This window comes from Eleutherodactylus coqui, chromosome 4, assembly GCF_035609145.1.
Source record: "Eleutherodactylus coqui strain aEleCoq1 chromosome 4, aEleCoq1.hap1, whole genome shotgun sequence".
Lineage (NCBI taxonomy): Eukaryota > Metazoa > Chordata > Amphibia > Anura > Eleutherodactylidae > Eleutherodactylus > Eleutherodactylus coqui.
The window spans coordinates 201,659,229-201,670,747 of record NC_089840.1 but is presented as its reverse complement, the minus strand read 5'-3'; positions in this window follow the sequence as shown (position 1 = coordinate 201,670,747).

The following is an 11,519-nucleotide window of genomic DNA, read 5'->3' as shown; positions in this document are numbered from 1 at the left end:
ATTTATCTAGTCATATCACAACTCTAATAATTTGCATATCTGCCTGGGATGTAACTGCATGCCGAGTTTTGCAGCATTACTCCTTCTAGATGCTCATATTTTAAACTGAACTGTAACTGATTGCTCTGGGGAAGCTTAGTGAGGCGGAGGAAAAATGATGAATTCAATTGTCTCCATGTTAAGTTGTAGGAAGAGGAGGAAGTAATTGACAGATACTTTGGGATTCTGGAATGCAGAATGTCATCAGCTTAAAAGTGGCCAAAAGTACAGATGGATAAGAGTAGGTGGTCTCCGGCCAAAGTCTGGAATTACACCAACAGAGAGAGGGCAAGACAAGTAGGTGACCTGTGAATGGGAGCCACTGAATTTTTGGGAGGTATGAGGAGATCAAAGAGAGGGTCAAGTCTGTGATGAAAATTTTTGGTGCAGAGTTCTGCTATGTAAGGCTATTAAGGAGGTCCACTTACTTTTTATCCTAGGACTGTGAATATTTACTCAATGTACTTAATAAAGACGATACCCCTCCCGACCCATGTCACAGGCCTCTCACTAGCCAAGCTGGAAACCTACAGCACACTGATGAGGGGCAAACAACCCGAACCAGCTGTCTGTGTATGGTTTTCTGGCTTGGTTTTTAATTCCCAATCATTATTTTAAGGACCTGTAAAAAGGGTAGTCAGAGATTGATTTGCAGGAATGCTGCCATCCAGCAGGTGGCGCTGTATAGGTATTGTTCCATCTTCCTCATTTGCAATGAATACATGTACGGTACAACTGTTCGTGTGTTATTAGAGTAATTATTGTGTTTTTCTATAATTGACTACAGAAATTCAAATAATTCTGAGGGGTTCACTTACTTTTTCTTGCTAGTATATCATTTTTAAAATGACAACTGGACAGTCCTTTTAAATGATAGAAAACAAAATACACTTTGAGCATATTCTGGCAGTTACCAGAGAGTATTTCCATTTGGTTTTATTTGTTTTTTGTTTTCTTTAGCAGACTTAGTCAAAAATGAGACCTCATCTTCAGCTTTTCAGCAGAGGCTTGAAGATTTTGTGACAAAATGGACTGATATTTAGAACTGTTCCTAAATCCTTCCACCTTGACTAAAGCCCCAGTTCCAGTAGCACAGAAACTGCCCCAAAGCAAAATGCTGTCCCCACCATCTTTACTGTTGGTATAGTTATGGCCAAAAATTTCCCCCTTGTTCACATCACAGGGGGTGGGGGGTTAAAAAAAAACAAAACAAAAACCCGTTTCGGCGCGGGACAACCCCTTTAAAGTGAGATGCAGAATCTAAGGGATCCTACTGATCTTCATCAGGGACCCCTGCAAAAAGGTTTTGATTTAACCAGTTGGATCCCCAAGAAGTGATCCTCAGAAGAGTCCCCCTTTGGTGGTCATATGCATCAGCGATGAGGCACGGAAGGGTAATCAGGTAGCAGTTGTGGATCACAGCCCAGGGGACAACAAGCAATTACAAATCAAGGGGCGAGACAAGATACACAGAAAGACTGAATAATGTAATATAAAGCAGGAATAACAACTAAGCCAAAGACCAGGAGGGCTTACATTATGAGGTGCAAATACTGCCATGTTAACGCTGTTACATGGCACCATTCACATGTAATAATGTAAGGCTAGGAACCAAAGTAATCGTGAGGCTAAGGCTGCATTCAGACGAACGTATATCGGCTCAGTTTTCACGCTGAGCCGATATACGTTGTCCTCGTGTGCAGGGGGGGGGGAAGAGCCAGGAGCAGGAACTGAGCTCCCACCCCCTCTCTGCCTCCTCTCCGCCCCTCTGCACTATTTGCAATGGGGAGAGACGGGCCGGGGGCGGGGCTAAGTTCCGGGAATGCACCCAAAGGCTGCAGGGCCCCCATTAATTCATGTGCAGTGTGCAGCAGTCAGTGTAAGCGCACTATAAAAAGATAGTCAGGGAGGCGCTTCAACTAGTTAACTGGGGGGTGTCGCTGGGTGGTCAGAACAAGTGAAATAAAAATAAAGTTTAAAGGAAATAAAATAAAATGGGACTTACCCGGTGTATGGTGGAAACCCCTGTGGAGAGGGGTCCCACCAACACCTCCTAGTCCAAGTTTGCTTGTCAGACCTCTCAAGGGTCTTACTCCTCTGGTGTCGACCTGGTTCCTGAGTTGTTTGGAGTCTGCTGCAGAGCTTCTGTGTCCAATAGTAGATTGGACCCACGGAAACGTGATGACGAAAAAAAGTTTGAAAAAAATGCTCTTGCGCCGTCTCAACAAACAACTGGAGTTGACAATGTAATATTGTCTAAAAGATTTAATGAAGTACAACGCGTTTCGTTGCGAAAAAGCGACTTTATCAAGTACATAAAACATAACATAACAATGCATCCTTATATAGGGACTTACATGTATGTAATGATGTTCCTAAGGTGGATAACCGGGTGTAAGCAGCCCACATGACCTCCACGTCATGTGTGCCACGTCAGCTCAATAGTTGCCGGTGGAAAGTGAAACTGAAACTACTTCCGGGTACGTGGTGATCACGTGACCCGAGTGGCCGTATGTATGCATGAAGTTTTTTTAGGTTTATGTCTATACCGCTATCTAACTATATATATATAGTTATGATGCGGGCGGTTGTTTCGATATATTATGGGCTCCGGTATGGATTACCGGCATAGAAGTGTAGAGCGTCATGACGCGGGGTTACGTCATGACGCCGGTAACGTGAGGACGCATGGTAGCGCTAGTGTATGTTGGTGTATTACTATGGCGACCGGCGTCAGAACGTCATGACGCAGGGTTACGTCATGACGCCGGTGACGTGAGCACGCATGGTATCGCTCGTGTCTGTAGATGTATTGCTGTGTGTTACTATGGCGACCGACGTCGTGGGATGGCGTGGTGACGTAGGTACGTCAGCATCGTCCTATACTCCCAGCGTGGTTGCATAGTGCCGCGTTGCTATGGAGACTGGTGCAACCTCCAGATGTCCTACAGGTATGTAGTGAAGGGAACGAGGGATTTCTTTGTACACTGATATGTATAGCTGGGTGTGAAAGGTATATACAGGCAAGAGTTAGTGCATAGAAATAAAATATAGCAGAGCACAACCTGTCTACGGATACATTAATAATTGTGTACAAATACATAAATAAAATATTATAGAATATTAGAACCTTTGTTAAAGGGGTTGTCCCGCGCCGAAACGGTTTTTTTTTTTTTTTCAACCCCCCCCCGTTCGGCGCGAGACAACCCCGATGCAGGGACGTACAGAAAGCTCACCGGAGCGCTTACCTTAATCCCCGCGCTCCGGTGACTTCTATACTTACCTGTGAAGATGGCCGCCGGGATCCTCTGCCTCCGTGGACCGCAGCTCTTCTGTGCGGTCCACTGCCGATTCCAGCCTCCTGATTGGCTGGAATCGGCACGTGACGGGGCGGAGCTACACGGAGCTACACGGAGCCCCATAGAGAACAGGAGAAGACCTGGACTGCGCAAGCGCGGCTAATTTGGCCATCGGAGGGCGAAAATTAGTCGGCACCATGGAGACGAGGACGCCAGCAACGGAGCAGGTAAGTATAAAACTTTTTATAACTTCTGTATGGCTCATAATTAATGCACAATGTATATTACAAAGTGCATTAATATGGCCATACAGAAGTGTATAGACCCACTTGCTGCCGCGGGACAACCCCTTTAAAAGATACAAAATGTAAAATAGCATAATATTTTGGTAATGTATGCAATATCCCAATGTAAATTAATAGGGCCGCTGATATAGAGTCTGGCGGAAGTATTGGTACATTAATAGTTAAGCGGCTGGTAGAAATTAATTATTTTTATGTGTAAATAAAAGAATGTAAATAATATTGAATTATAAGGTATAGTACTTTTTTTAAATTAAAAATAAAAAATAATGGTATTTTAGGGGCTAAAGATAATTTATTAAAAAATAGTATAATACTATGTTATATGATACTATCGGGTATAAACATTGTTTTATTCCCGTATAGTAGTGGAATTTTATACATATGGAATAGCTACGTGAAAATATATGTAAAATGTTATGAGTTGGAATATTGCATTACCCAAGGATAGTTACATGTATGAGATGGTATACAGACGGTAAAATATCAAAGTTACAGCACAATATGAAAATAAGCATATCTATGGCATGTTCAGATTTTTTCCAATACCTCATTTAGCCCATTAGGTACTAAAGTGTCCAATCGAAAAATCCAGAACATCTCCTTTTCGCGCAGTTTCTGGATGGACTTGTTGTGTATCGTTTCTAGTGGTGTCACTTTCAGTTGTCTAAAGTCTTTGTTATGGTGATTTAGAAAGTGGCGCGATATGCTGTGTTTTGTAAAACCATTTTTTATGTTGTTCCGATGTTTATTTATCCTTTCCCTTAGGGAGTTTATGGTCCGGCCCACATGCCTATGCCCACACGGGCATTCTAATAAATAAATTACTGATATGGTCTTGCATGTGAGGTATTGTTTGATAGTTAAAGGTGCCCCATCTTTGATTTCTATTTCTTTGCGTTTATTAGTGATATTTAGACAACATTTGCATTTCTTTTCGCCACATTTGAAAACCCCTGTCATGTTTCTGTTAGTTTTATATGATTTTTTGTTTAACTTTTTTTCTTTTTTGGGGCAAGATGGTGCTAGGAGATTTTTTAAGGTTTTGTTTTTTCTGAATACACACACGGGGTGGTTTGGGATTTTGCTCTTCAAAAACGGGTCTTCTTTCAGTATTGACCAATTTTTGTTGATAATTCTTTTAATTATGTTATATTGTCTACTATATTTAGTGATAAATGCCAACTTAAAATGATTTTCGTTATCTTCTTTGCCATTCTTCTTTTCCTTTTCATTGTATTTTTCTTCCTGTTTTTCTGCCTTGTTCTCCCTTGTTTTGTTTTTCAAGGCTTTTTGATACGCGGAGTCGATAAGACTTTTTGGGTATCCTTTGTTTCTGAATCTTTCTTTTAGTATTTTAGCTTGCCTTTTAAATTCATCCGTGTCCGTACAGTTCCTTTGTATCCTTTGCAATTGCCCATATGGGATATTGAGCTTCCACTTCTTGTAATGGCAGCTCCGAAAATCCAGGTAACTATTCGTATCGACAGGCTTGAAATTGGTGCGTGTCGTGATTCTTTCTTCCTCTGCCATTAATTCGAGGTCCAGGAACACTATTTTTTCAAATGTGGCGAAAAGAAATGCAAATGTTGTCTAAATATCACTAATAAACGCAAAGAAATAGAAATCAAAGATGGGGCACCTTTAACTATCAAACAATACCTCACATGCAAGACCATATCAGTAATTTATTTATTAGAATGCCCGTGTGGGCATAGGTATGTGGGCCGGACCATAAACTCCCTAAGGGAAAGGATAAATAAACATCGGAACAACATAAAAAATGGTTTTACAAAACACAGCATATCGCGCCACTTTCTAAATCACCATAACAAAGACTTTAGACAACTGAAAGTGACACCACTAGAAACGATACACAACAAGTCCATCCAGAAACTGCGCGAAAAGGAGATGTTCTGGATTTTTCGATTGGACACTTTAGTACCTAATGGGCTAAATGAGGTATTGGAAAAAATCTGAACATGCCATAGATATGCTTATTTTCATATTGTGCTGTAACTTTGATATTTTACCGTCTGTATACCATCTCATACATGTAACTATCCTTGGGTAATGCAATATTCCAACTCATAACATTTTACATATATTTTCACGTAGCTATTCCATATGTATAAAATTCCACTACTATACGGGAATAAAACAATGTTTATACCCGATAGTATCATATAACATAGTATTATACTATTTTTTAATAAATTATCTTTAGCCCCTAAAATACCATTATTTTTTATTTTTAATTTAAAAAAAAGTACTATACCTTATAATTCAATATTATTTACATTCTTTTATTTACACATAAAAATAATTAATTTCTACCAGCCGCTTAACTATTAATGTACCAATACTTCCGCCAGACTCTATATCAGCGGCCCTATTAATTTACATTGGGATATTGCATACATTACCAAAATATTATGCTATTTTACATTTTGTATCTTTTAACAAAGGTTCTAATATTCTATAATATTTTATTTATGTATTTGTAAACAATTATTAATGTATCCGTAGACAGGTTGTGCTCTGCTATATTTTATTTCTATGCACTAACTCTTGCCTGTATATACCTTTCACACCCAGCTATACATATCAGTGTACAAAGAAATCCCTCGTTCCCTTCACTACATACCTGTAGGACATCTGGAGGTTGCACCAGTCTCCATAGCAACGCGGCACTATGCAACCACGCTGGGAGTATAGGACGATGCTGACGTACCTACGTCACCACGCCATCCCACGACGTCGGTCGCCATAGTAACACACAGCAATACATCTACAGACACGAGCGATACCATGCGTGCTCACGTCACCGGCGTCATGACGTAACCCTGCGTCATGACGTTCTGACGCCGGTCGCCATAGTAATACACCAACATACACTAGCGCTACCATGCGTCCTCACGTTACCGGCGTCATGACGTAACCCCGCGTCATGACGCTCTACACTTCTATGCCGGTAATCCATACCGGAGCCCATAATATATCGAAACAACCGCCCGCATCATAACTATATATATATAGTTAGATAGCGGTATAGACATAAACCTAAAAAAACTTCATGCATACATACGGCCACTCGGGTCACGTGATCACCACGTACCCGGAAGTAGTTTCAGTTTCACTTTCCACCGGCAACTATTGAGCTGACGTGGCACACATGACGTGGAGGTCATGTGGGCTGCTTACACCCGGTTATCCACCTTAGGAACATCATTACATACATGTAAGTCCCTATATAAGGATGCATTGTTATGTTATGTTTTATGTACTTGATAAAGTCGCTTTTTCGCAACGAAACGCGTTGTACTTCATTAAATCTTTTAGACAATATTACATTGTCAACTCCAGTTGTTTGTTGAGACGGCGCAAGAGCATTTTTTTCAAACTTTTTTTCGTCATCAGTGTAAGCGCACTGTCCGTTCCCTGCTGCTGGCTGGCCACCGGCTGAGTGCTGCATTCTCTCAGCTCCTGCAGCCTCAGTGCTGGCTGATGGACGCTCACCCAGATGTTTGTGCTGGCCGCGCATGTGATCCGCCTCCGCCGGGAGAGCCTGCCGGCTGGCGCCTCCGTGTTATCTCACGGCCGCTCCCCCGCTCAGCACTCCCAATGTGGTCCGGCGCCATGGGAAATGGCCATCCGGTGCTTGTGTCTCCTGGGTGCTGGCTGTCACATATTTTTATGGCCGCCGCATCGGTCCTGATGTGCGCTTACAGCTCCTAAGGCAAGCGGCCCACCGCAGCTACGATTTGTTACTGCCTTCCAGGACCTCCAGGATGAGCACATGTGCAGCCAATCACATTCAGGGGGCGTCACCCCCTGTCAATCTTGACTCCACCAGGACTTCCTGGTGACGTCAAGAAACACTAATACCCAGTTCTTCAAGGGGTTGTCTCAGACACGCCAGCCATGCTTCAGTCCCAAAGTAAACAGCAGCACCTGGCTGCGCAACACCACACCATTCAATTTAATGGGACCAACAAAGATAGTCGACTTGGCTATTTCTTTAGGTTGCATTGATGTGAATTGAGCGGTGATACGTATGCACAGCCACCCTCTGCTATTCACTTCGGGAGTGAGGCTCATCCCGTTAAGCATTATAGAGACAAATATGGCTATAGTGGTCTCCCCTTTGTGTAATGAAGATTTGTATTCCTTCCCTGATACAAGGGTAATGAAGGCTGCTGTCTTACAGAAACTCCTCAAGACTTGCCTTAAGTCTTGTCTACCTCCCAGCTTCCTCTAACACAACCCACATGGCTGACATCCATGTTTCGGGTCTGTAGTATCCTACTTTGCAACTAAGTACCCGTAGCACTAGGTTCCAGTACCCCAGTGTCTCCTTCTTTGATGCAGTAACAATTCCAGAATACCCAGCTGGTCATACTTGTACTGAATTATCGTATAAAGAAATTGCTAGATCATTTGAATTTGAACCGTAATCATTCAGTGTAAACACAGCCAACGATCGAAGGAAGAATGATAATTCATTTGTTTATTTTTCATCATTCATTTCATGCAGGCATCAAAATCATTGTTTGCTCATTCGCTAATCGTTCAGTCGTTCTAATTAATTAGAACAGTGAATATGAATGACTGAGCCATTTAACCCCTTAAGGACCAGGGTGTTTTCGTCAACAAGGACAGAGACATTTTAGAGATTTTACCCATGTGGCAGTTTTATTACCCTATTTTTTTTCCTTCAGCTACCAAAATTATTTTGCTGCCTTTTTCTTCTATGAGAAATAGGGCAAATTTTTCATATCTTTTTTTTCCCACTTAATATTTTTCCCCATTTTTAGTGTTGGAGATTTTTAAAATTTATGGTTGTTTCTTTGTAAAATGAAAGTAGAAGAATGGGTTCCTCATGTTGTTTTGGACATTTTGATATATATTTTTGTATAGACATGGATTACAGGGCACGTATGGTGACGGTTTACGTGGCGGTGGGTCATTTTCGTTTTTTATATATATTTTTAAAAATTTGTAACTATATTTTTTAATATCTATGTCCCAAATAATGTCAGATATTCACACTATCTTTTTTTCAAATTTCTTCACGGCCGGGCAATATACGCTTCCATCTGAGCAGTCTCTCCCTTCCCTCCCCCTCATCAGCTCTCTGCCTCTTTCCTCCTCTCTGAGTTGTTTGCAATGGGAGTGGGCGGGATGGGGGTAAAGCTATGCTCCCGGCCCTTGTTCTCAGACAGCAATGGGAGTGGGCGGGACAGAACAGGGCTTAGCTCTGCCCCCTCCCCACCCCCTCCCATTGCAATTGCCAGAGTGGAGGAGAGAGGCAGAGAGCTAGTGAGGGAGAGGGAAAGTGGGGACTGCTCAGATGGAAGCGTATATCGGCCGGCCGTGAAAACGCCGGCCAATATATGCTCATGTAAATAAACCCTACCATTGTAGATTGGGCATCCATAAGAGCTACATTCTTAGGATCGCAGTCATAGTGAAAAACATTCCCCTGTAGTGACAGTAGTCACTGGCAGAGCTAATCTTGGTCTGCTAGGACCCTGCAGCATTGCTGTGGCAGGGAGCACCCAGTGGTCACTTGATTGCCAGGTCGAATAGTGGAAGTGGCACTTTCGCTTTCTCTCTTCACTGCAAAAAAGAAGGCAGAAGCAGTTATAAACCACTTCTGCCTTTTCCTCTGGGTCCTACATTGCAGGAGCATGAGCTTTAATCCCACGCCGTATTTTTAACATCGTCCTGGATTAAAGCCCAGGACCAAGCTTCATAAATTTGCAGTGCTTGGTCTTTAACGGATAAGCTACTGCACATTTTGCGCTTCATAGTCAAGTGGGCAGTTCTACTTAGTGATTTACCAATATCTCTGTATGAACACTTAAACGGGGAACACTGCCAATCATTGATTAAGTCCGCCCATGTGACTACTAAACCCACAGTAAGCAGAGATTTAAATGAATAGCTGACAAGTTATACTAAAACTTTTCTAACAAAACTATATATCAATCTGTTCCATTTCTCCCGCTCTATAGTCCGCGGCCTGCAGGTTGGTCTGCATTTTCAGCGTGACAGGTTCATTTAAGGCCATGTACAAATGATCACTTTTGAGCCCGTTGTGTTCTTTTTCTCTCTAAACAGACAATTTTAGTTCTCATCTTTCATAAGGTTTTCAAGCATTGTCTACAGTTGATGGAATGACGTATGTGTATTAGCATGCTGTGCTGTTCTACAGGTTGTAAGTACATACTATAATTGAGAGTTACCTGCGCTCATACGAATGTAACTTCATTGCGTATTGCGCACGCATAAGACGCGCTGAATGGAGTCAATGAAAGTACACTGATTTTCATTGATCCATTCACACCTGCGTAAATTAAAAAAGAGCGCATGATGTTCTATTTTACAGCATTTTATGTGCGTACGATCCTATTCTGATACAGCTCTGCAGTTATTTATAGGCCCCTCTGTGCCCTCTGAGTCATTTATAGGTCCCGTTTTGCACCCAGAGTCACTTATAGGCCTTGCTGTGCCCCCTGAGCCATTTATAGGCCCCATTGTGCCAGCTGAATCATTTATGAGTCCCTGCTGTGCTTATTGAGTAATGTTTAGGCCCCACTATGCCTCATGAGTAATGAATAAAATGTTATTGTGACCCCTAAGTCATTAATAGGCCTCATTGTGCCAGTTGAATCATTCATTAGTCCCTGCTGAGCTCATCGAGTCATATGACCCTTAAGTTATTTAGGCCTCATGACCACGAATGTATGTTTGCAAGCAACGGCCTTGCCAGCGACTGCGTAGGGCTCACAAATGCACTGCGCATGTCCATGTATCACACACACACACACCGACATGCGCAGTCTGACTTTTTATTTTTCAATTCTCTGCTCTGTTTCAGTGAGCGGTTGTTTGTTAAAATGCCACCCATGCGCAATGTATTGTGTATGGAAAGCGTATTATATGCAGCCTATACCAATGTCTAGGGCTTACGCTACGTGAAAGACTGAACGGTTCTCGTTTAATGAGCCAACGATGTATCTGCCTGTTTAAATAGGCTGCATGAGACCCAACTATGATGTCATTTGCACATTCAAACCATGAATTGGCTCATCTAAAAGGACCCTTAGGGCTCCTTCACGCGAGTGTATTTGCACGTGCAATACGCAGAGAATCGAACCCGCTGATTTTAATGAGTTCATTCACATTTCCTTCTTTTCCCTGGGCGTTTCTCACGTGTGCAAAAAAAAAAAAAATTTGACTTGCTCTATTTTTGTGTGCATTTACATACTAAAGGTCCCTATAGAAGCCTATTAGAGGCACACAAACGCATGCGCAATGCATGCACAAATGCGCAATACGCTGTGCAATTCCGTGAGAGAAAGAAGACATCTGGAGCTCATTGGCTGGATATCCATTTCAATTAGAATCTGTTTATTTGCTGCGCACAAATTAACATGCCCTGCGTGCGCAAAAAGTACAGTAAAATGCACCGATATGCACGCAAAGAAGCCTTATACATAGTGCAAGTACATTGCATACTTCCGTGTGAAGAAGCCCTTAGACTACATTACAGGGTTCTGTCCTGTTCGGTAAATGGGATCAAAATTGGACATTCGGAAGGTATCCTAGATTTTCATTGCTAAAATGGAGAACATTGAGGTCTACGAGCTGCTTTCTGTTTATTTCAGGCATTGGTGCCAGATAGAAAAGCATGGTTGTATCTCATCCAGGAGAACATTTCTTCTCTGACTCACCCGGATGACCCAAGTTTTCTGCTCAGGAATTACTGCCCGTCAAGCAAGAGTATGCCAATGCACCTAGCAGGGCAGCCCCCTGTATTCTAGTTAGTGGATTCTGAGGCTACCTGCAGGTCCATGATCCTGGCTCAGCC